Genomic DNA, 27,367 nt, shown 5'->3' with positions numbered 1-27,367 from the left:
TAAAAATCAGGTTTCTATCGAAGTTTCTTCGTCGATGTTTGAAATTGACGGTGCAAAAGGAAACCGTGGTTACAACCCGATTACGATGGAAAGCGTTTCCAGCTTATTAAGCGCAGATGATAGCTCGGCACAGAAGTAGGCAGTAGGTAGCACGGTCAGAGACGAGCGAACATAAATCCGCTTATCCCCGCGCCGCGCCGGCGTCCGGCAAACAAAACTATGGATTTCCCATGGGACTCTACATAGTGACGTGCCGACGGGGGAATTCTCAGGTAGTTTTCAGGTAATCCCGGTTCCTCGGCAGGCAACGTTACCAGCCTTTTTCCAAGACAGAGAACGCGTCCTTCCCTGAGGGAACAACGGGACAACGTTCAAGTATGCCGAAAATCCGGAACCGGCTGACGTAAACTGCGCCACAACAAACGTTTCCTTCCTTTAAATCCCTCCACCGCGTCAATTTCCATGAAATTAATGGTTACTCTTGCCACAGAGAACGATTCACCACCTACGATCCCTTAAAAACTTATTACGTTATGATTCACCGATTTACGAGCCGAATATATCATCGCTGACGTTGATTTCACTCTAGCGAGCAAGATATCTAATTTCGTGGAAACTTTCCCTCTATTTCGAATCACGGAACTTTCCAAAAGCTTCCACCGTCAAAATTTCTCGCCGGATGCGGTTTTATTCCTCGCGAAACACGTCAGAGCTACGAAAGAAAAGCAATCTCGACGGGGTGAAATAGGAATTCGCGAGTACGTTCTCCAGGATTTCCAGGGCTCATGAAATATTCCCGGCGTATTACGTCGAGGTTCTGGCTGATGCACGGCGATCACGGACGCGTTTCCTAAAATGCAACACGGAGAAAGCTTCGCGTACACGTCCGGGTTAATCGTCGGCCAATAACGACGTTTACGTTGTCTTCGTTCGCGTCCACGCTGATTTCACCAGCAGCCATCAATTTTACGAGGCTCGGTCATTCGACGATGTGGCCCGTCCGATATTTTCGTTTCTCTTAAAAGCGGATCGTCCGTATAGCCGATTAAACGGACATCGTCGTGTCGCATCGCCTGTCCTCTATTAATGCGTTGTTGCGTAGATAAAACACACCCACCGGCATACTGCTCGATCCTATTATCTCAATCCCTGGCACCGCTTCTCTATCCTGTTGCCTCTGCCATCGAAAATTCTATGCTAGTTGGAAAACCGGACGTTCGTTCCAACGTCATCGTGATTACGTTGTCATTTTCACCGTTCGACGAATTAACAAAATAAACTTGATGCGCCCATGTTGACACGTTTAATTTCGCTCGATCGAACCAGAAGACATCTAGCGACGACAGAAAATCGATTCTCCGTGCCGCTCCGTACGTAACCATTGTTACTCGAGAAAAAGTTTGTAAGGTGCGCAACGAATCGAAGAAATGCGATTTACGACGCTTTAACGTCGCGTTTACGTAAATGTACCGCTAACAAGACGTCGACCGTGCCGCAAATAAAAAGCGCCAGGCTGATCGTACGCGTAAAACCGTGACCGCGGTTACGAACACAGGCGAAACACGAGAAGACAGAATTTCGCGAGGACGTAACGCGAACGCGTGCCTATTTCTCCGACCGCTGCTTCATTCCGCTCGCTCGCAAGATGTCTCTTCTCCTCGTGAGCAACAACGCGGCTGTCTTTAATAAGACGCTTCCTTATTCTTCTGGCCATAAAGCAAACATAAATTACGAAGGGGCACGCCGAGGCCACCATGCGATGCAGAGAAGATGGTACTAACCGGAACACACGACGCACGCTGCGGCCCCACCCTACGATCTCTATCCTCCTTCGCTGCTTTTCTTTGCCATCTTCCTCCTATTCTTTCCTTTCTCGCGGACGACGGCCAACGCGAGAATGCCGTGTCTTTCTGTAAAACGACGAGGGTGGCCGAATAAATTAACGTTAAGACCGTGGACGTTAGCAAACGGCAAGGAACACACGCATGATCCATTATAATGCAAGATACAGAGTTTCTCGCGTCGCCTAAGCTTCAGCAACTTAAGATCCAATCGTGAACTCTGCATACTTTTGTTGTATATTACTAAACATCGTTAATTTAACATGATACCGAGAAGAGGAGAAACAACGATTCGATGAAGTATCATTTTTTGTTCGTTTGTTTATTTCGACCTGTACGACAAGCTTCGTCCATAATACGAAAAACGCGACGAGAAAAGAATTCGATAGAACAGAAGATTGCCAACAGCACGATGTGGATAATCCCAAAGCAATTCTTTTTTTTATGGCAGCACTCTTAAAAGAGGGTGCTCGAAATTTTCGTTGCGCGTTGTTTGCGTCGTCTCCCTGGGAGTACGCTGCGTTTTACGCTTCCGTTAAAGCTCGGCGTTGTTTGGCTCGTTTGGTTTACCCTGCAATCCACGGAGACCGAAGAGAACGATTTTCCTGATCGAATATCGAGTTTGTTGGAGAACTCCATCGAAATCGTTTTATAATTTGTATTGTTCGAGCCGGATCGATAGCGGTCTATTTCGACGGCCGAAAGATTTTCGAGTATTCGCACAACGGAGATACAGAATTTTGCAAACGAAATTCTCCTAAACTTCTAAAGAGCTATCGACGTACGAAAAACTTTTCTCTCCTTTTAAACTATTCCAAACACAAATTACCGATCTTCTGCCATCTCCGCGAAGTGCTCTATCTATTCATTCTACAAACTTTAGAATCCTTTTCGAAAGACTCCGTATGTACAAATTTTTGCACGACACTGTTCGATCGAGATCGATCACCAACGATCTCGATGACCGCGAACGATGTAGCGGTATATGGTAACGGATGTAGCAATGTATTCGTCACGGAACACCTGAAACAGTACTGGCCGAGCAGCGACCATTTACCCCAACGTGCCTTTTACGAGAGTTCTCGCGAAATCCGCGATGAGTATCCCGGTTGAATAAGTTTACAAGGCGTCACGGAACCGTTTCCAGGTTCAACGACGTCTAGCGTAAAAACGTAGTTCGACAAAACGACGAACGCCCCTTTAACGGGGAGCAGCGTTCGCTCTTTACGACGGGGCAAACGTAAACTCGACTTCGTCCTCGTCCACAAGGATGTTGCGCGCTTTTCTTCGTCTGGCCTCGCGAGGAAAATTCTTTCACGCTGCAGACGCAAATATTTACCGTTCGATTTCGAAAGAGCGAACTCGTCGACTCGAGAACGCACACTGTACAACGTTCGTTCTTGGAAACCTCGTCGCCCCGCGCGACTAACAACGCCACTATTTTACGCGATCCGTGCTCGAGCACAGCTCGTGCTGACCGCTCTCGCCACGCTCGTCAATGTCGTATCGGAAGTGCCTTCTAAATCTCGCGCGTCGCCGCACCACGGCTCGTTACTCGCGTGTAATTGCCGCGCGGGAAACACGTTCGGTCTCCGACGAAGAAACCAACTGGCGTGGACCCACACACATAGGCTTCTCGTTTACGACTTGGCGAAAAAACCGTCGGAAGTGTTTGTTAGGTGGCAACGTGTTGGTATAAATTGCTCGTTCGTCGAGATGAATTCTACGTTCGAGGAGAACTTGAACGGTCCTTGAAGAAACCTTGGGAAATTTAAGACCGTACTTAGAATAAGTGACTTTTCTCTCTCTCTCTCTGTCTGTCTATTTATTTTTGTACTATTATATTAACTCTGCTATATGGTTTGCATCATTTTCGATGGAATTAGAAATTTGTCGAACGTGATGAGACTATGAAAGAAAACTTAGCGATACGCGTGATTTCCCGTTTAAATTATACAGCTCGCGAGACTGTTCGATCACGTATTCCGAATATAGCAGACGTGGTATAGAAAACAACTGTTGAAACAGCGGAACAAGATTAAAAAGTAAGAAATACGAGGGCTGCAGCGCGAGCAAATGATTAAACCGAACGCTTGCATCTAACATTCTATAAGACGCGTGTTATCCTTGCTAATCCTGAACTCCTTGTAATCCACGAACAAATCGGACATAATTCTAGACTTGCTCTATAAATACCGATCCCCTCATTCGATGATTCCATTGGTCAGGGTTAATCCACTAACGAGCAGATTAAATCTACGCTATAATTCTTTCTGAAACGTATTGCTCGTTATCCTTGGGGAATCGTTGGCACACGTTTCGCTCGAAACGAGCGTCATCGGTGCGTCTGCAAGGTATCGATCGACTCGTAAATCTCGCGCAACGTGAGATCCTCGAATATTAATGCAATCAAGCGGAGCGTAAAGTGAAACGGACGCAAGACCTTTCGATGACCTGTTCTCGGAAATAACTCATCGGTGTTCTTATCGATATTCTTCGAGATGCTTCGTATCTGGCGGATTAGAAATAGCGAGTGACACGAGAAACGATGAAAGTTAAAGGTCGCGGAAAATCGTGAGCCGAGAATAGGAAAGCGCGACCGCAGCTGCCGGGAGGTCGTCGTAAATGCGTTTTATTGCCGGTGAATGCCAGGGCGGAAGAATGCTATTCGTGGCGCGGCTGGATTCGCGAGAAGGCTTTATTAACCAGTCGTTTGATTTAGGGTGCATCGCTGTTTCGTCTGGTTCTCGAGACGTCGTAAACGCTTCTACGATACCGATACGGTGGCATTAGACCAGTAAGCAAGATGGTCGCGATAACGACACATCTGGCAAGGGAATGTACTCTGCGAAATGAAAGATACGTTACGGGACGAATGACGATCGCGCGTCGAACAAACTCGCGCGATTCTTCTGATTAATTATTCTAAAGAAACCAGCTAATCTAAATAGGAAAGAAAAAAGATGTATGAAAAAGAGATCGCAGGGATGGATAGCGATAAATGTATGACCGATATACTGACCGATAAAAAGGGAAGGTATTAACTCATCCGGCAATCAGATACAGGAAACGGTACAGACAAGGGTGTAAACTACGTATAGGACTGACGAAATCAGGCCACGGTATCTTAACGCAAACGACCGAGGGAGAGAGAAGGGCAACACGTCGGTCGCTGCATACGTCGTATAGATCGATCCTCTGGGGAGCTATTATCGATATAATCACTCTGACCGTGCGTGTCACCCTAGCTACCGCGACAGCCATCCACCTTAGTCCTCCCCTATTATCGTCCTGCGTCGAGCGCTCTGTGCAGGAATCATCTGAGCGTGGCCCCTGGAGCGAGGGAACCGCTCTTTCGTCATACGTCGGTCGTTACGCTATCGCACGCGCGACTCCAGTTCCCCTTGGAAAATTGAAACAAAAGATTCCATTCCTGGGCCAGGGGCGAGGCAGACTTTATGGATCTCATCTCGAGAATTCGTATGATCGGCTCGTAAAGCGCGTTTATCGCACGGCGGGGACCACAAGGACAGAGAGGACGAAGGAAAATCGATTTCCTCGGTTTTCGTTATCGACGCGATCGTTCTCGAGCCGTGCGTGTCGATATTCGCTATCACGGTAGTCTCGTTCGCGTATCGATAAGGTCTCCTCTCGCCAAGTACCGCGTAGCATTATGCTTTCTTTCTCTTTCTCTCTCTTGGAGCGTGTCACGGTTTGAAGGTTGGCACGCGCTGCCTCTTCCGTACCTCCTTCACCTTCGCCTTCAGCGTTTCTCGTGCACGTGAGATCTACCTTGTCGAGGAAAAAGTGCAAAGCGTATACATAGCAGCGCTCGGAAACGCTGACGCGGTTCCCCGTTGATCGTTTACATAAAAGTCAAACCCTACGGCCGCCTCCCGCAAAGGGTGGCATCCCCCGTGATTTCTATGCACGCTATTTTTATCGCTTTGTTCATCGCGATACACCTACACCCTGGTCCAACGAGGATCTCGTCGTTGTCGAGCTTCGGATCTTTGTGGCACGTGAAAGGGACGAGGGATTACCAGGCTGGTCGATCGTGTCGGCCAGTCTGGCTGACTTTGAAATTTTCAAGAATGAACCTACCGTAAACGAAGCGGAGGAAACGGAAAAAGAAGGGGAGGACTGTTTCTCGAACGACACGGAGATTCTTCTCTAGTACAAGCAAAAGGAATGCAGGATGACTCGCGGTGAGGTAACTCAGACTCGGCAGTTCGTTCCAGCGAGTTGCGCCGGCTTCGATGGAAGTTTGCGATCGAATTCGATAAAGGAATTCCAGGAAGAAAGGATAAATCCATTTCGAGAGTGGAGGAGCAACTCCGGAGGAGGACATGAATATTTGAAAAGAGTATCGCTGCGGTTTCATAGAATTTACGAATTCGATGCTTGGAACGGACACCTCTCGCCTCCAGACGAGACCCTTGAGACTTTGTTTACGAGATAACCATTGTTAAGGCAACTTCCTCTCCGCGCAAGAACGCTCTGCTACGTTTTTCGCGATTTCCTTTGCCTAGGGAGGAAAGCAGGAGAAAGGGTTGCGTTACAACGAAAGAAACAAGCACCGCTGCAACAATTCCAGAGAAACCAATCTGCATTGCCACTCTTTTCTTTCCTATCTATTCCACGCTTTTCACGTATCTCTCTAGCTTATACTTTATCGGTAATCTGCGGATTTTTATGCGATTTTATATTTTTATGAACGCAACGAAAGCAACGGATCCTGGGCAGAGATTTGTTTCGCTGTCTAAATATTATAACAGAAAGTTTGCTCCGAAAATTTTGTACGCGTTTCGTAAACGCATAAAAATCTGCGATCCGCTTATCCCGAACAAACAGAGATACGTTTCATTTTCATGTATATAAAATAACGCGATCAGCTGTTAAATTTACGCAAGAAACGTCGTAATCATTGGCGCTTTGCTGATCAAAATATTGTTCGCTGTTTGAAAGCTGTTGCCAAGAAAAATATCAGCGAAACAGTTCGACCCATCTGTCAAGTACACTTCTTAGAATCGAGGGTGACGATGGTTAACAGTTATCGAACCGAAGTGACGGGATTTGGGGTTCGATTTCAGGTAGACGGCTCGGCCGCCTGTCTCCTGTCTGTGAAAGGACTCGACCCGGGTCAAATTGACTCGTATTCACGAGCTGTTACCTCCGTGAAACCGTAGTTTGTCGTTTGAAATCTTTGTACTATCTGGCAGCAGAAAACCTAGCGGTGCTATGAGCCAACCTCAGTCGTCGTTGCCAGATAGTTTCTCGTTCTTCTTGGCAAGATGAATCGATAAGGCTTGTGAAATAAAAGCGATCCTGATCGATTTTGGAAATTCCACGCGCTGAATATCCGAGGAAATCTCTCAACTATAGAGAGAGCTCCGTATAGTTATCCCGCAGTTGTCTCGTAGTATCGTGGAGAAAAGGGAGTAGGTTCTTTCTTTCGCGACCTCTGTTCCTCTAACTTGGTACGACTATTGCCGCGGCGAGGCAACGAAGGCCAATGAAAGGAGATAATGGCGAGTAGGTACGTGTAAGAACGAGAGAAAGAAAAAAGGAGTTGGGAGGGACGAGGGGCAAGTTGGTCGTGGAAGGGCTGGCTGAATAGAGGAGGAACGGAGAAGTCTGGAGGAGTGCCGTGAGGGCCGATGGAGAAAAGAAGAGACGAGCAGAGCGAAGGGGATGGAAGAATACCGAGAGCGAGTTGGTGAGAAGGATGAGCAGACGAGGCGAAGCAGAAGAAGAAGAGAGCGAGTCGAACAGAGCGACCAAGCCGGGCCGATGTTGCTCCGTTCGGAAGAAGAGAGGCCAGATTCAGCGTCAGAGTCCGTCGAGTCCAAGGGAAACGAGAGAGACAAGACAGAGAGAACGAGAGAGCGAGAGCAGAGGAACTGTGGAAAGAAAAAGAGAGCCGCACGGCGGTGGTGGCGGCGGCGGCAACGGCGGCCACAGTTCAAGAGGAGAGTAAAGAGGGAGAGAGAGTTGCGTGAGATGGAGCTGGGTGCGCCCCGGGGGCACATCCTGTTCCCCTTCGAGGCTCCCGATAAATCAAACGCGGCCGAATGCATAATACGCTAATTACCGAACACGTCATTCTTCGCTTTCTCTCCGGTCCCCGTCTCTTTCTGGCTCTCGCGGCTCTGCGGCTCTCTCGCGGCCTTTCACCCGCGCCCCTCTCGCGCCGACGATCGCACGCCAGAGATCGAACGCACCGATCGGCCACGCTCCATAGATTTGCTCTTACGCCCCCGCCCGATATCGAGAAACGGCTAATTGTCCGTTATACCTATCGATTCGTACGATCTTTCGCGCCGCTATCGAATGAAAGACTCGTCGTCGTATCGAGAAATACGTTACATTCCGGCGTGGATTTTTCATATCTCGCGACAACCCGTGTACACATTCGCTCGGGCCGATTGTGCGTTTGATCGAGCGTGAAATTTCTATTTCCAATATATGACGCGCGCTTTGTTACTATTTTTCCTTTGATTTTTCTTCGATCGACCGATGGATGGTGCTCGTAGGTCGTGCGCGGCGTCGATTCTTTGTTCGCCACGGACACGAACACATGCAAATACGCGCGCGTTCGTCCTTATTAACAATGCCGAATGAAAGAAACGAGCGAACGATCGCGTTGAAGCTCGCGCGCGCTCGCGGTGTTAGCCGGTATCCGAGCGTTCGCGCAACGCGTTACAACATAATTACGGGCCTTTGGCTGCCTGTGTAAGAATAACATTTTTATTCTGTCGCGCGTGCACGCTCACGGCCCACGTTCAACGCTCTCTCCCGCTTATTAGACGGCGGGCTAACAAGTACGCGCGCGAAACGCGACGAATAAAAAATTTGACGAGTATACGTAGCCGGCGTAACCGGGCTGGCAATTAGAACCACAGCTTCGCGGCCTCGCTCTTTCTCTCTTTCTCCGTATATCACGACGAAGCATCTGGAACAGCACGTGCATAGACGAACGGTACACACTTGTGTACCTTTGCAGGGAAAATCTGGGGCGAGAGCGCGGACCTGAATAACCGAGGGAAACACGCTGAAAATTCCGTCCTCGTGGCTGCACGATGCACACCCGACGCTTTCGTTGGCTCGTTGCACGGAACGAGGACAGCTGGCGAGGAAAACCGAGTAAAGAAGCGAGAGACGATGAACGATCGAGAGAACGAGATAGTTGAAAGAAAATCAGAACGGAACAAGCGAGAGAGAGAGAGAGAGAGAGAGAGAGAGAGAGAAGGACGCTTATAAACGTCGTGGGTTGGGGTCGATCTTCGGTCCTGAGGCACTCTATGAAAGCTTCAAACTTTGTTGAGCCGTGACACAGCGCCGTACTAACGAGATAATAGCGCGGAAAGAAAGAGAGACGGGTTTGAACGAGAGGAACGGCCAGCAGGCGAAGGGGCGGCGGGAGATGTCGAAAAAAGAAATCCATCGCTTCGGGGACCAAATTCGGGGCCTTCGAGACGGGCTCTCGATCAACGTGCACGACGTGTTTTCAATTCATCGTACGTCACGCGTGGATGGAACGTTATCTACCTTATTAGCGATATTCTCAGCCGATGAAAACTGTACGTGGCTTTTCTTCGCACGATCGGAACGTTTGTAACTGCTACCTGTGCTTGTAACAAAGCTTTATGGAAACTCGCGCTATATCTGTCGTTTGTTCGAGAGATTGGAAATTAAGAGGGCAATAACTACCTTTTTTAGGGCGTTCCACGTGCAAGAAGACGACCGAGTAACTGTTCTCATCGAAGAAATACAGTTTTCCTACGAACAGGAGGAAAAACGTAACCGAGTTGTCCAGTGCTCGCGGGGAAATGGAAATTCGTCGAAAAAAACGTCTGCGTTGTTACGACCGAGGCATTCTGCTGCTTGGGAATCGTTAATGACCGTTTGAAGCGCGAATATAGTTTGGAAGTTTATCGACGTTAAGAGGATGGCGGGTAAATTAGTAATTTATCGCCGTCTTAGAGACTTCGGGGAGAATTTATGGAGGCACCGCTCGTAGAGTTCCTTTGCTCAAGGAAAATAATCTCGCTACAGAAGCGAAAAGGGAGCGACAGAGTCGAAGAAGAAAAAGCAAAAGCTCTTGAATGACGCGATCTCGCGATTTTTATTAGCATCGCCACAGGTATTGTCCGTGGTTGGTTCCGCGGTGTGTCGTATTTTTTGAATTACGCGCCCCATGTATCTCACTTCTGGGATCTGTGCAGCCGTTATTATTATGCTCGTCCCACCGCGCAACTGTTTCCCTCCCTTTCCTGCGTTACCCTCATCCCTCCATTCCCAACTTCGTACCTCTTTAGGTTAGGTTGTAAAGTGGCCAGGCTTGGCCTGAAACCTCCTGCTTTGTTCGCTCGGGGTAATAAAAAGCCCGGCTATTACTATTGTTACTGTTGTTGTTATTACCATCGTTATTAGTAAGCTGATACTCGGAATTTCACAGACTTGTTAATCGCGCCTGTCGCCCTTTCTTTCACTCCCCTATCTTGTTTCTATATCTGCTTACTTTTGCCTGTTCCCTCGATAAAATCACGCGCACGCTTTCTCCTTGTGTCACGTCTTATCGAACCGATCGAACGAAGGATTCTCGTGCTCGCAGCTCAGGCGCCAGGCTCCTCGTAGAAACGAGCTGTTCATGGTTCTAATTTGTACCTGGCTCGTTCGTATTCGAACGCGTAAAGCACGTAACACCTTGGCGAACAGTCTGAATAGGCCGGCTGGGTGAGAACGGTTCCACCATCCTCGGCTCGCTACTACTCATCTTAGTAGCTCCTCGGAGGGAAGACGGTAGGTAGTATACTGTTTTATGCCCAAGAGGCTGCGCGATCACGAACTAAACTCGAGCTACGGGACGTGTAATTTTGGCCTTCTACTTGAAACAGGTTTTATGTTCACCCCCGTAGGGTTACCGTATAGCTTCCAGGATTGTATATACGAGCAAACGTATATCTCGGCGTAGGTTAGACGGCCTTAAAAAATTTTTCGTAATAACTGGCTCGGGGCTGGCGGGGATGCGGCCTTGCAGTTCGATGCCGGCCAGATTATACACGTTCCGAACTAGCCGCTGTTAATTGGACGTTACGTTTCAGTTAGAATTAACGATAGTGTCGTAATGATATCGTAACGGAGGTGAGGCTTATCAACTCCGATTCTCTCTACGAGGATAAAAGAGATCTGCCTGCGGTTCCCCTATCGTAATTAGTCTCGCCCGACGCGTGATTTCCTCCGCTCGCTCCAAGCGTTTGATGGGTACGCCGTTATAAATTACATTGTTCGCGATCGCTGTGCTGGGGCAGACAGCTCAAATCGCGACCGAACAGAGATATTACATATTCCTATTGAGACACGCTTTTCTATGACGCGTCATCGAAGATTAATACGTGACGCCAGAAACTTCGAATCGAAGCGTTACTTTCACGAACAGGTATATAACGTATACAGGTATAATACATACGAGTGAATCGTCGGAGCGGATCCGAAAAGAATAAGAATACAAATAAAAGATACGGCGTTCTTATGCGATTCGTCACTCATGAAATTCATTACATTTACAACAATGAGTCTGTAATAGCCGCGTCTCGTTATCCGTAGACAAAAGGTACGATGTTCGTACATCAAAACTAAAGGAAGACGCATGCGATCATGAACCGTACATGGTTCGTTCGAACGGTCGAGGTCTGGATAAAAAAGAGATCGAAAACACTCCTAGCACGGACGAGAAGTAGAGAACGATCAACGAGATACATCGCGAGCACGTCGACGATCGAATTCAAATTCAACTCACAATTAAACTTCGATCACCGAAAAAGAAGATACGGCGAGTCATGCTTTATTGGTTTCGCTACCATCACCGACGAACCCATCTCCTGCACGTGTACTCGCGTTCACGAGTGTGTGCACGCGTGCCTAATAAGACCAGACTGGTTAGATTCCCGTCGATCGAATTCGAACGCTTGCGAAGCATATACGAGAGAGGCGCGTTGCACAAGAAACAAGAGTTATTGTAACGAATCGGGATTATAAGTATCTGCTAGTCGGCGAGGTCGTTTTCTCTTTCTCGATGGCCGAGGAGCGATCGAGGAGACACCGAGGGCACAACACAACGGGAGCCCGTTTGAGCACGCGTGCTCCTTTTCTCTCTCTTTCCCTGCGTCTTTTTGTATCTCATCATGACGACAGATACAAATAGAAGATTGCACGACCATACACACGACCTTCCCTTTTCTCCGACACGATTTGCTCTTCGTGGTGCATTTAAATTCTCTCGCTGAGATATTGAAAAATGATGTCCGCGGGTCCATGGACGCATTAATCAAACGTCTCTCGCGGATTCTCGCGACTGCAACGGAGAACGACCGTGATGCGGGCGAAAATTGCGAATCGGTAGTCGATCGTGATCCTTCTCGACGATCGATGTCCGACTCGATGTCAAAATACGAAGATACACCGATTCCTCGATAATCAGAACGTACATGTAGGTACCACTGTCTCGACGAGTAACGTATTCGATACACGCATGATACAACCAGGCAAAGAGTCGCGCGGCTCGATGTTTTCCGGTCAAACGAGCATTATAAAATCACGCGAAATTATTAGCATTGCAAATCGCGGCCGTATCACGAGGACGTGGCTCGCGCTTAACCATATTCGTTCGAGCATTCATAAAATCGTTCCTCTATTCACGGATTCCATATTCATAGCAAGCGTGGCTCGGTTACGCCAGTACCCCCCGCCAAGCTTTTACTGCACTATATATCACGCGGTAAATTATAAAACGTAAAAATGAAGCGTCGATGTGAATCGCGCGCAACCATTGCCACTCTGACCGGTCTGGTATAGGTGTACCTGGTTGGTCGTCGGCGTCACGAAGGAGAACGCGCGCCGTTTCTCTCTCTCTTTCTCTCTCTTCCTCTGTGTACGAGATCTCGTATCGTGTGTGATCGTCTCTGATCGAAGATAAGGTTATATCCCGAGATGCTGGACGAGGGTTCTTTCAGGGCCACGTGACATCTGCCGAGAGGCGCATACAATGTTAGAATACCGTATTACAATCGTCAAACCGCACGAACGTCACGAGATTCGATTGTAATTGCAACGAAGGGAGAGAGAGAGAGAGAGAGAGAGAGAGAGAGAGTGAAAGAGAGAGTCGAGTGGACGGGCGGGCGATCGAGCGAGTGTGTGCGAGTAAGCGAGCGAACGAGGCAAACGCGCGCGCTGGCATTCATTACCGATACGAATCTGATACTTCGGTTCATCATCGAGTCAATGACAATCATTGTTCGGACGGGCATTCCATAAGCGTTAATGCATTATTCATGGCGGTTCGGTAATAGCTGTGACTAGCATTCACCGCGAATTACGACCACGGTAATCCAATTATAAATCGATCGACGGTGCGAGTGCGATTGGAAGCCGCGGTCGCGGGTGTCTTCGACCTTCGGGATCTCTCTTTCGCGTTTGCTTTTCTCGTCGATCGAGAGAGGAATTTGAATTCGTGCGGCGAAACGATGATCGACCGTTCTCGGGTTTATCTAATCCGGTGCGCGCGGCTGGACGCGCCGGGACGTGTCTGAAAAACGCTCCGACCATTCTCGACGCCGGATCCATTTGGTGGACGCTAAACACAGAATTGCTTTCAGAATGCGTGCTTCATTTGCATAAATACCGGAGAAAAACCGGCGAGAACGGGTTTCCTAATCTGAGACTTGTTCCTGCCTTGCTATCCACCGAGGGAATGAAGCTACTCCCTGTGGTAAAACACTAACCCGGGACGATTAGCCGCGGACAACGATTAACCGTGGCCCCTGATCGTTGTCCTGTAACCTTTAACCCTCCGTTACACACGAGACCAAGGGAGAGATGAACGGTATGGATGTAACGTCGGGGAACCAAAGGCTTTTCACGAAATCGGAAGCTGCCACTGAGGATCACCGAGCCGAGGGTTCCGAGCTTTCTGTACAGGTCGTCTATATGTAGGACGTTATAAAAGTATTAAAGGGACGCGGAGAGACGAGCGACAAGGTTAAACGAACGAGCTAGAAAGAGAGACGAAAACGAGAACAAAGGAATAAAAGGAGGGTTCGTGAAAGCGGAACGTGCGAATTACGGGTATAATGCGAAATTCGGGCTTATCCTACGGCCGATGGGAAGGGCTGCCGACCCCGAAGATGCCGCTGTTGCGTACTACGAACCGTAACAACGCTCTCCAGAGCGCAACAACGGGGGTGGCCTTATAACACTTACATCGGGACAATAACGATTAAAAGCGAGTTGCTGGAGTTCGCAAGGGGAGCGAATACACCGTCCGACTCGCCCACGTTTTTACCACCAAGTTTTCAAGCTGCGAAAGGATACAGAAGGAGAAAGAAAAATCAGAGGAAAAGATGAAACAGAGAATGAAAGAGAGAGAGAGAGAGAGAGAGAGAGAGAGAGAGAAAGCGAAGAGGGAAAATGAAGAAAAGTAAGGGAGAATTTAGATGCTAAAGGTTTCGTGAAGAAGGAAGTCCTTAGCGGCAGGAAAGAACCTTTCGAGTCTCCTCCGAGCCGTCAACGACTTATGGTTTATTGCCTGTCTACGCAGCTTCCTAGAGTATCCTTAGGGAGCCAGAGAAATGAGTACACAGATGTTCCTTCCGCGATATTTCTCAGGAGGAGCGAACAAAATTCCCGGTGTTTTCCGCTACTGGAGTAACTCGGATTTACCGAGCAGCTTGTCGATCGAATGGGAAAGAAAAAACAAACCGTAAAAAAGGAAAGAGGAAAAAATACAAAGCACTTAGAAATGGTTCGCGTGACATCGCTTGGAAAAGCGTAACGTGCACAACATCGAAATAATACCGATCGTTGGAAAATATCACTCGTGCCAGCGATTATACTCTCGCCTGATCGTTTCTACTATAAAATGTTCTGTTGTCGCATCGTGCGAGAACACTGTCATTTCGCAGACAAGGGGCGACGATGAAAACGAGCGGCGATAAGACGTACGCGATACTCGCGACATGGGCTTTCGCGAGAAAAACAAGCATTTGGTCGATAGCACGAGAGAACATCGAGAATCGTGAAAAAAGAACGCGATTGATCTCTGATATTCGAGTTTCGAAATCACCTGAACGTCGTAACACGGCTACGCAACCGCTGACGAGATAATCGTGTCCGCGGCCGACGATAAAACAAGATTTATTCCAATTCGAAATTGCCTCGCGCGCAGATGCTTAATGAGAGAAGAAGCAGCACGTACCAGTGCATCTGTTTATGGCGATAAATCCTGGTTTACTGTCGGCCGGTCGCGGCAAGCCGTATAATGGACTCGTCCCGTCAACTCCGTCAACGCCATGGAAAAACAGCGACCAAAGGATAGACGAATGGCAGGGGAGCTAAAGGAAACGCGACGAAAAAAATAATCGTTAATTGCTATTCTTGGAACCGTGCGTACCATCGCCAGGGGGATTAACAATAATAAACGTTCCAGCTAATCTGGTGACAATCGGTATTCACTAATCGCGAATGAACGCCTAGCATCGTAAGAGCGTTGAAAATAAATTAATCGTAATTGTAAGGAATGTAATCGCGGCCTCTTTGAATTCTATAGCCGACAAATTGCTAGTAAACGTACAAAAAGTGCGTTTAAAGATCGGATGATCGCGAGTGGGTAGACGATTATTTCAACGCGAAGAAAAAAGGGTGTGCCTGACTGCGCTTGCCGCGCGTGTCGTGCTCTGACACAGGAACTGTAACACAGGAAGGAGGGAGTACTATCGGTGGAAAAAGAAATTATCCACGTAACAACGCCGTTAACGTTGGTGGCGTAACGCGGGTCACGTTGTTCACGGAATACCAAAGAGCCGAGGAATATTCGAATCGGTCGCGTACGAGGCCGATATTAAAACCGGGCACGAAGCGTCGTGGCGACGGGCAACGTTAATTAGTCGAAAACACAGCGCAGCCTGTATGCCTACGGGCTCCCGGCGACCCGTTTTATTACCTTCTGTAACGAGTACAGTGGCGCGCACGCGGCGTTTCTAAATAAAATTACCTCGGAACAGTCGCCATCCTTTTCCATCCACGGCAACTACCACGAAAGCAAGGACAAAGAAACGGAGAAAGACAACGACAACATCGGTCCCCGAGTGTCGTCGACCGCGTTTTACCGCGCGCGCTATTGCTGGCCAGCAGCACGTGGTGAACAGACTTCGGGACCATTTTCAGTGTTTCGAGGCTGCTACGCCAGGCAATTGTACCAACTCCTACCTACTTTATCCGATTGTTTTCACTTGCTCGTTACGGCCGCAGTTAAGAAAATCCTTCGACGATATTTGTAATTTTCCAGTTTAACTCCTCGTGGTTCGTAAATGTGCTGCAACCGCTGCAAATGCCAGGTAATACGCTTCCAATATACTTGCGTGTAATTTTGCAATGGACCGTTCGAAATCAGTTAACCGTTTCCGACGATTTTTCCGAATTATACGTGATACATTCTAAATGAAATACAATACTTTCCGCAACGCGAAAAACGGCACGAATCTACGATATTTAAATAGTTTCTAAATAGTTACGTAAAACGTTGTAACGTTCCGAGTTCGAACATTAATGAATATATATATACCTATCCACCTATTACATCCAGTAATAGTATTCTCAGTATTCTGAGACTCGGAACAGCAACGAATAGCCTTGCTGATAGCTGAACAAACTGCTACGTATTCGTAACTAGACGGGTTCCCCACAATCGAGTAAATTACCAGGCAGTGTAACGCGAACGCGAAAGATCCACTTCGCTCTACAATTCATACGATGGTAAAAAGCGTATGAGAAAAAAACAGTAAAGAGAAAGAGCGCACGAGTACAGCCGGCGACGAGAAAGAGTTGAATCCAGTGGAGAAAAACGTGGGCATTTCAACGGATTCCAAAGTGAAAGGGACAGGTTCAGGCGGTACGCGTGCTGCGTGATTACGTGTAGTTACAACCCCCTTAAATCGCGTAAAAGATAAGACCGGCTTTACATTAAACGCGCGCAACCCCCATAAATAACACGGGGGTGCCTACCTCTCGTTCAACCCTGTCCATTCTGCCCTTCCTCCTTTCGCTCATTGATTCCTCGGTTTCTTTTCAATGAATTCACGGGTGCGAAAGGCGAGTTATTGGAAAGCACGATGACACGACCGCCGATTATCCCTCTTAGCACCCTCGCGATACATTCAACCACGCGCGAATTCAACGTCTCCCACGCCTACCCTATCACCCCATGACACGCCAACTTTTTATCCTTCTTTTTTCTTACACCCTCTTTTTTAAATACGTGTTTGCAATCCAGAGGAAAAACATCGATGGCCATAGAAACAGCGATCAACGACTGGTAAAAACGTAACGCAGATGCAGTTCGATTAATTCGCCGGCGGGTGCACCGCAATTGGGTCATCGCAATGGGACACGAGCGAATTCGATTTTGCAACACAGCCACGGTTCGTTGCTAGCCCGTATAATGCTAACAATTTCCTTTCCCGTCTCGAGCGTCCGTTGTGCACGCCGCTTTTCCACGTTCCGTTCACAGTCGCTCCAAATGTAGTAAATCCAGAGCTAGTCGCGATACGCCAGAAATTCGACGAGAAAAAAAGAGGACAGCGACGCGATAAATCAACGGTAGCTAGGGCTGGCTGATTTAAATGCCATTCAGCGAGCACGTTGCATCGAAGCTACCACGAGGAGGGACACTTTCTGTTGCGTCCAACGTACCAAGGAAGACCCCCTTTCTCAGGGTTATTTTCATCGCTCTTCCGGCACTCGAGAACGCTTCGACTCGAGCAAGAAGGAAGCTCGAAAGAAAAAACAGTCTTCTATCATTCGCTGTGCGCGAAGATAAGTCGACATGGTGTCACAATCCGTCGAGATTCCGAAAGATAGAGACAAGAAGGGAGCTTCGTTGTGACGGACGCGGCTCGAGGAGAAGCGATCGAAGCCGTTCGTCGTTTCATTGATATCGGAAATATCGCATAAATTAATCGACCAGCGAAGAGAACGAGGCACGAAAGGATAGAGCGAGATGAAAACCGAACGTGTTTGTTTAAGCGAAAAATTAGACGAGACCGTTTTGAATACCATTTCCGCTCTCGCACGTCGATCACCGAAGGTAGAAAGAACGCGCTCTGCTAAACTAACTTCCCTGACACTCGCTGGAATATAAATTGGATGCTTGACTGCTGCGTCCACGGTCTCGCCAATCTGTGCTCGCACCAGTACGTACGTATACGTGATTTTTCAGCAAGAGCGTTGAATTGTGAATCGTGGAAAATTCTGAGGAAATGGGAACGAAAAGTCGGTACGGTCGCGATAGTTACACCATATATTGATTGTAGCGACCCTGTCGGACGCCATTGGCGCGGCCACACACCACTGCTGACAAGGCATTTAGCTGTTTCCCCTTTATCGTGTGTCTGTCGCCGCGTGGCAAAGTGGGTTTCGATGTGAATGTAGGTGGTTGCACCGGCTCTCCGCGTTTTCGAGCGCATCTATGGCGTGCACCAGGCTCACGCGTACACCCGAGTAGAGTCTCTCCCTTGATGTACACAGACAAACGATCGTACGATGCACGCGTGCACGTGTGGCAGGATGGCTACGTGTTCGCACGCTCTTTTGACGCAACGAAAGAGCACCGTAGCACCAACGCTACGTTTTCAGGTCGCCAAAAGGTAATATCGACCAACGAGATACGTCTATACCAGGCGTCTCCGTTGAATCTGGTAGCGAGCCGGGCTCCATTACCAAACTGTCAATGCGTGACTCTCACTTGTAAGGTGTTCCACGGGCCTGTCGACACGTAGACTCGGGCGAATTTCTTCCCTAGCCCGGGGACCGTCTAAATTCACCTTCCGAGAAAATATTGCTTCGGAGAGTGACTCGTACGTGTTGGACGCGCGTATTGTGAGAAAGAAGTACTTTGCGTACGTTCCAAGACGAATAGAAAGTCGTACAAGGTAAGGGATTTTGGTAAAATCCTAATCCTTCGATCGCAGAAACGCTCGCAATAGTCGCAGCAATAATTTCAGTAAACCAACAAAGTTCACCTAAAAATAAAGTACTTTCACCAACCTGAAACCAAATTGATCGCCTATATTTCCACTTCCAATAAATGCGAGTTAAATATTGGAGAAGCCTTCTCGCGGTTGCGAATTCTTCAATTATTACCTTTGTCTTGTGCTCTATGTCATACGCCATCCAAAGAAATAATCACGAGCTAGGCTTACTGTTACCACGATAGAAGTACACCCAAGGCTATGAAGCGTTTTTCCAAATGCAATCACGGGACTATTCGACGATCGGAAAAGTTCTACGCTATGCTATGATATGTAAATGTAGGCAATAAACAGCTTATAAATGACGACTCGTAATGCTTTTCAATAACGAAGGAAAAAGAAGAGAAACACCTTGCTCAGATCGTAACCGCGGATAAATTATGTCTCGAGCGAAACGAGCACGTGGATACGTTCGACGAAACGCGTCGCGGCAGATGCAGCGCCTACGAGCCGGCATTTCCATGAAGAGAGAGGGAGAGAGCGCGCGTGAATCTCATTTTTTTGCTCCCCCTTTCTCGTGGTGACGCGATTTCGTAAACGAGAGAGGTTGATTTTGCAAAATGTCAGTTGCACGCGCCCAGCCGGTCTGGCCTGACGCGTCGCGGCGCGTGAGCGCAAAAAGCCAACGATCTGATACAACCAGATTAAAACCTTTGACGCGCGTCTCGCTGACACATCGGACACCACCGTTCCCGTCGTGTTTTCTGCGGTAGTGCGTCACCCGCGATTATAGCGGTCAGAGAAAATGTGCTGGACAGTCAAGCACGCGACTCGAAACGGCCTTGGCTATTTTAACGGCTTACGTGGACGATTTTTAGCGTTGGCCGTATCTTTTAGCGAACATGAGACTAATTTGTTAGGCCTTAGAGCTCGCAACAGATCGTTATCGGGGATTGGAGAGCCAAGGTTTACGAGACATTAACCATTAAACTTGTTCCTACAGTTGTACAGTCTAGTATATATCAGATCTATTTTTAGATATTAGATCGCTGAAAGAACTATGATCCTGCTATGACAATGATATACATATGCAAATAGAGAATAAATATATGTAAATTCAGAATATGAATAGAGAAGGAAAAAATTCAAAGGAGTATGTCGAGAATGTAATTAAAATATAACGCATATACGTATTATGTAAATAAATGAATAAAAAATTGATATTTTCTGCATATTCTGCAATTAATTTGACCTTCTGCGATGCTCATATCTGCAAGGATAATGTGTCACTTAAAATATGCCACGTTGAAGAGTACGATAATCTGCGTATCCATTGGAATCGCTAGATATTTGCATTTTTACGCGGCGCATCAATCGCTGCACGATGCAATTTAAAGGAGAACGACCTAAACGTAACAAGCGTCCGTTTCGCGAAAAGGAAATGACGAACAGCGAGTTTATAAGGAACGGTTGCCACTGTTCCGTACTTGGAATTGACCCGTTTCTTGAGTCACGCGGTAATAATGTCGCAACTGGTCGAGATTCGCGGCGATTACGTTTGCGACGCGCTGTTGAAATTTAAATAAACTACACCGGCCGGTACGGCGAGAAAAACGCGGAACTCGACGTGGCCCTCCCGTGTTGTCGGCATCGTCGTTCTACAACAACGGCGTACCATTTTCAACAACGAGATCTCTCGCTGCAACCAGAGTCTCGCCTGTCCTTTCACCTTATCCCGCTCCTCCCGTGGGAAGTCGAAGAAACGAGAGGCAAGAAGCGGTAGACAGGTTACAAGGAAAGAGACGACAGTCGTGCGAAGTACGAGGTAGTCAAATCGACGGGTCGTTTCGCAGCGAGTAACGGATGAAAAGGGGATTTACGCTGCAAGACGTGCTTCCATCGAAAGTAATATTTTTCGCCGTGTAACCTGGTCTGCCTAGTTGTTCCAAGTAGAAAGAGGAGCGAGATAGAAGAAAAGTACGGTAAAGAAGTAACACAGACGTATACTGCGGAAGAATAAGCGACTGCCATAAGTAAGGGCGGAAAGGGACGAAGAAGGTACGACTGTTAGAAGAGGCCGAAAAGGAGTTGGAATCGCGTCGAATTCCTCTGGATTAATTTTCTCCGTGTATCGTATGTTTGCCGGCTGCGATTCTCACCTCTCGGGAATTTCAAATCACAGATTGTAACATGTGCAGATGCGAACAACGATTCAAACATCGTTCGAGATACTCTGGATCCTCGCGCGAGAAGCGAGACGTGGAGCCAAAGAGGGAGGAAACGATCGGCGAGAGAGCTGGCACAGGTAGACGAGAAAAAAAGGGGTGAACAGCAAGGGGGAAAGTGGGAGCGAGGAAGACGGGGCCAGAGAGAAGGGCAGCGCGGCCAAAGGATGCAAAACTTCCGAAAAAGAGCACTAGGTAAGCGTGAAGTGCGCCAATCACGGGCCGTTATTGGCGGCAATTATGATAATAGCATACCTCGAGCGAGAATCTCTCGTACATGCATACGTAGGTGTACGTGTACGTGCACGCGCGCAGGTAGACACGCCGACCGGCGGCGGCGATGCGGCGTCGGCCGAAGGAGAAGAACAGAGCCGTAGGCTCGCGAACTACCGGCCTCTATTAATCACATAAATGGTTCATCGCAGCTAGCTGTATCGCTATCCGCGATAATTACGCGCAAATTACGCTTACGAAAAGCCGACCCTGCGATCCCATTGCTCTCCGTCCTCCCCGCCAAACAGAAGGGACATGCTTTTAAGAGAATGAAGTCTGGCGCGCAACCACGGGACAGCAGACTGCTTGTAGCAGTGAAATCTCGGAAATACATAGGACGAAGAGATAGACTCTGATATGGCGAACATCTGGCGACGAGTAAGTAAGCGAACTACATACTTAAATTTAAGTGGTACTATTCTTTACCTTCCTTTTTCGTCAGATTTTCAATGGGTATATAATTACGTGTATTTCATAAACGTATTTTATATTCGATCAATGGAAGCTTGTAGTTATTATTATAACGTACTGGTCTTTTTGGTCATAACCGGATCTGGTTTACCCTTCCAGTCGCATAGCAAGTATTACACCCTACCAGTCAAGGGTAGAAGCATCCAAGCGCGCTCGTTCAGATCGAGCGTCGATAGCTGGCAATAGAAACCACGTCTGTCATCGCAACAGAAGCAAAAGTCTCGAAGAAACCGAAAACGTACGAATCATTCGTTTTCGAGCACGCCGTCAGATATTCCCGCGCACCAGAAAAGGAGACGGGTTTCTCATGCGGCGATTGCGAAATGAGAAAATTGCGCAGTCGATGGTTCGCGCCGTCTAATTACGGGACGAAATCCCGAGGTCGTCCCGACGTTCCCGCGGTTACAGAGTATCCACTATCGAGTAACAGTTTCGCGTGTCTAATTGGACACGTGTAGTTATTTGCTACGGCCAAGTCCTGATCGAGCCTGTTCCGCGCTCTCAAAGTAGCACGCGTACGCGTGTATGCGTTTACACGCGCCACAAACTCGCAAACGTGAACATACAGGTATACTTGCAGGGCCAGCCCATAAAAGCTCGTGGACACCATAACTTCGCAAACACGCCTCCTACATACGCGGCTACGCGCGTTCTTCCACCCGATAAGAGGCCACTCGTGTACGCGCTGCGTGTGACGCGTCCGCCTGACCGTGTGCGTGCACGTGCGTAAAACCATTGTGCAAGCTACGTTTCAAATCGCCGCGAACAGTTGAATCGAACTCGCCTCGGTAAAACCACTTTCTTCCACCCTCGTTCGTATTCTTGCCACTATCATTGCATCGATGATTCTTTAAACGGTCTGATTAAATCTGACACGAAAGTATTTTCGGAACGTAGAAATTTGCATATTGCGGGTCATATTTTCGCAAAACTGTCTCCAATAAGTGATAGCTAAAATTCGTATTTCAAAACTGCCTGTCTTGTTGCGCAATACAACGAAAATCCATTTATCTAATATTCGTTTATACGAATGAAATTTTAGTTAGTTAGTTCGATTAAACGATCTTCCGCTCGTTGGATCCATTAGATGTCACTTAAAAATCACTAGGAGCACGAAAATGAACGAGCTGTCATTATATAAACTCCACTTGCACGAACTGTTTGACCTCCGATAAATTTAAATAAATGTATCCCAGTTCTATCGTATTCGTTTCTTACTCGATTACAAAACCAACAACTCATACCTCATATGCCTCGTACTAGAATTTACTTCTCCAGACCGAGAATTGTCTGATAATGGAAATCTTTAAGAACAAACCAAACGTTAAATCGTCGAACGTCTGATGCCAAATAGATTACAATTATCCAGATATAAATGTCTATCGCGACTTCGTATGAATAGTTAATCATCGAATAACATTTTCCGGGAAAGAGAGCGATTCGATCGTGAAATGCCAGTCCACGACTCGAACATGCGCCCCGAATCTCCAATAGGGTGAAAGAGAGACAAAGAGAGGGTGGAGGAGGAGAGAATTGCAACTCGAACCTACCACTTAGAAGCATGCATGCCCGAGTAGGATAATGTTACGCATTTTCCGCACTCGTGCTCGCCAACTATTCCGAAGCACGGCACGGGGCCGTGAAAACAATCGATATCGCGAAACCGCCAACGGCACCAACACCGTTACGTATATTCCGGACCCCGCTCATCGCCTATCGAAACACCGTGCCGCCGCCCGCGAGTATCAGCGCGTTCTCGCGTCAGAAACGCCGATAACGCGGCGTCGTTAATAATCCTCGGCGCCCCGTATTCGAACCATGTTCCAAGGAAATTTCTATAAAGCGGAGAGAAAACAATGCCGAAATGCGCTCGTTGCTTTAAGCTCAAAAACCAAATATCGATCTCGCTCGCCTCACCGCCGCGTTCTTCGCGTTACAAATCGAAACTATTCCTTTTTTCTAGAATCGTTGGAAATTATTCGAGACGTTATTCCAAACGATTTCGAATATCTCAGCCTTCGATGTTTCGATAGCGAATTCGATTGTAATTTCGATACAACGTATATACTAGTGCGACGCTTTGACGATATTCCGTGTCGGATCGCGAGAAATAAAATCGTGATATATCCAACGGGTCCTCGATCCAGCATCGACAATGGTCGTCTATAATCCCGCGGAAATTTAACAGTTCCGTGATTCGACACGGATGATCCGAACGTCAGATGAACGGATGTTCCGGAGCGAGCGTGTTTTTCTTCGCGGCTCCGCACGATCCTACTCCGTCTAAGGATGAACGAACCGTAGGGCCACGATTTAACGTTAATTTTCGATTCGACATGACGATTATCCCTATACCGTCTTCCTCTATCTTTATCTTTCTTCCTCTCTCTTTCGTGACACGGACACGGCGTACGCGGCGTTAGACAATGAACTGCCCTCGGGTTCCCAGGAACGGATCGCCGGTAGAGATGGAACGGGACGAAGGAACGGCAATTACGCGTAATTCGCAGGTGTTGTGAGAAAATGGCGGTTGCTGGATGTGTTTTCAACCTTAATCGCGGCAATTTTTCTGCCATTACTAAGTTTATCGGCACCGTACGCGCCGCGTTCGGCACGATACACACACCGGACCGAGCCGGACGGCCGCGATTTAACATTATGATCGCGCGCCACGTCGATGCCACGTCTCCGTACACACACGTATACGTTGAACAGAGAAAGAGGAAGACAGAGAGAGAAAACTCGCGAGCGAGCCGGTTGAACGCGCGAAAAATGCTCGTCGACGCGTTACGTTCCAGCGAGTTTCGAAGGAAACGCGCGAAACGTGTTATTTCGTCGGACGCCAAAGTCCCACCGTGAATATTGTAACGGCCGGCTTGATCTACGGTTTCGGATTGAGCAACGGGGATAATCGAGCGATGCCACCGGCGCTCGTGTCCGCTTGAAAATCGTTTTGCTTGCGAGATTCTAACGGCACAAGGACGAAACTATTCGTAACGAGGTGTTTCGGTCGTAATTATGCCCTCTATTCGCAATGGTGTCGCAACGACCTCGCAATCGTAACGCCAACAGATTCGCATACCTGTCGCTACTTACGTAAACATATAAAAATAAATAGCCGAAAATCCTTCTCGAGAAGGGAATACCCGAAACAAGGATAAATTATATAATATACACGTTTGGGACGAAAACTTCGCAGAAACGAGTGTTTGATAGACACTTTGCCTATATACCTGAATTTACGTCTTTCCTGGTATGGAAAACGCGCGTAACAAATTCTCATAATTCTTAGTTACGCTGCACAGAAACTTTTCGGTACCTCCCTATCGCGATTACTGCGAGTATAAGCCCATAAAATTACCCGATCAGTCGGTTCTGTGGATTTATGGTTTATGGACAAACGAAATTTCCCCTTTCGAAACCAGTACGAAAGTAAGGCGAGATACTCGCGGATTGCGAAACGCTACGAGTCAATGAACGAACGATATTAAAACCAGCACCGTTTCCACTCACGGCAAAGTAAATACGGCGAGGCGAGGTAACCGATGGAGGCAGCAGCGAAGGTGGTCACTCGTTTCCCGAGAGATACGATCGTCCGAAATGGATTCAGGTATTTCCTGTTTCCTCGTGTATCTTCGCCACCTGCACCCGTTTCTCAACTTTTTCATCGGCATGTCCTCTGCATGTTTCATAAGGATTCTGCGCGGAGGTGTAAAAAGCGGAATCGAGAATGAATCGGAGTATAAATTAAGCGGTAAGCCACTGTCGGTGACTGTCGTTTCGAAACAGCGTGACACGAGAACACGGATGAGAGCGGAAAATCAAAGGCAACTGTGTCGTTACCGACAGAAACGATTTGGCAAATAATTTTCGCTTTTCATCGAGTAATTCGAGAAGAAACGGCCGGTCACGGTCGGACACGTCGTCGTTCGAGATACACGATCACGTTTGCGCGTTCGTGACCGAAACACGCGTGAAAACGCGATTCTCACCGCGAATCGTAAAAGATGAAAGCGAACGAGGAAAGAAAGAAAGAAAGAAAGAAAGATAGATAGATAGAAGGAAGGTCGCAGGGGAGAACGATGCAGCGTGCAAGACGTTGTGAATCATTCGACAAAAACAAGTGCTTGTAAGCTTAATTAGCTCGTCGTGACGACGAGCGTTCGTGTAAACGAGCGCAAACACGGTCGGACTTAATTGACCGGGCAAATACAAAAATCTTGGGAAAACACTGGTATCTCGTCGGTGCGCTCGGAGCGTTTCGTTCGACGAATGCGCTTCTATTGATGTATTTGTCGGAGTTTTGAGGCGACACGGTTTTCCAATATTCCGATACACGGGCCTGTGCACAGGGGGCTTCGATGGCAGACAGCCGAAAAAACGACGAGTGTCGTGACCTTCGAGAGGAAAAAAAGCCTGCCTCGACGAGTGGTGCGCGCGACTCGTTCTCTCGTGGGAGAACGGATTAACGGAGCACGGTTTTTCCGCGAACGAACGAAAGACCGGCGATTCACCATTTGTGAAAGCGATCAGACTAGAACGCAAGAACAGTGGAATACCGACGGCAAATGTCATCGGGGGCCGAGCATGCACCGCAGATGTCACGAATCGAACCGTTATCGCGAACCCGTGAGCTCGCGTTATCTATCGATACTTCGAATCGTTGTTTCGAGCGTTTTCTTCGTTAAACGATCCGATCGATGATCGCGGTAATCAAGCTCCGAGACGATAAACCAAGAAAGCAAAACAAAGTATCGCGAGAATGTTAGCCGTAATCGCCCTACGTGCTCTAATATTGATATAAATGAATCACACGCGGCTCTCCTCTCCAGAGGCCTTCGATCACCGGCGTCACCTAAATTTCCAGCAACTTCTATCCGAAGTTTCTTACGGCCGGTCGTAACTTATTCTCCCAGAGGAGCAGCCAGAGGCACGTAGCCTTCAGCACACACGCCATGAAATTTCACGAATTTCTGCCGCGAAAATCAAAGGTCTACGAACGTATAATACGAAACAGCAGTGGATGGTTTGTTCGCCAACTAATCACGAACGCTCGATTCAACGGGTAACACGTCGATCTAACGAACGGGCTTTAATTCCCATATCCGGATGGTTGGCTACGAACGCGATTACAAACGAAGGTAACAACGCTAGGAGGTAACAACGCGCGTATCTTTGAAACGCCGAATCTTTGAAGGATACTCGACGAGTATTCTTTTCGAGGTCAAGCCTCGTTCACCGTACTCCGAAATACGTGCACGAGGGTCAACTATGTATACGCGCATAGAATTCTCGGATCACGTGTACACACAACGCGTTTGTGGTTACCACGGACTAAGCACAGCCGTTGCAAAGCTTTGAGCATTGGCTCGTAAAACGAGACCTAATGCGAGGTCTTCCCGCGGGACGTGTCAAAGTCACCGGTGCCGTCGCTTCTCGCGACCTTTGCTTTCACGACAGAGGATACCGTGTGCACGCTGCCACGAGCTGCTTCTCTTGATTTTCAAACGCTTTTATCCAGAACGAACACCGC

The 27,367-nt window shown here is 48.0% G+C and overlaps 1 protein-coding gene across 6 annotated transcripts in view; it reads right to left on the bottom strand.

Moving 5' to 3' along the window:
- Nucleotides 1–27,367, bottom strand: part of LOC138182479 (latrophilin Cirl) — a 362,516-nt gene that overhangs the window by 257,875 nt on the left and 77,274 nt on the right. The window lies entirely within an intron of this gene.

The sequence above is a fragment of the Bombus flavifrons genome, chromosome 8 (assembly GCF_040668555.2).
Source record: "Bombus flavifrons isolate JBK064 chromosome 8, iyBomFlav1_principal, whole genome shotgun sequence".
In the NCBI taxonomy this organism is placed as follows: domain Eukaryota; kingdom Metazoa; phylum Arthropoda; class Insecta; order Hymenoptera; family Apidae; genus Bombus; species Bombus flavifrons.
Note: the sequence above shows the minus strand (reverse complement) of the source record. Positions and strands in the feature narration are given on the sequence as shown.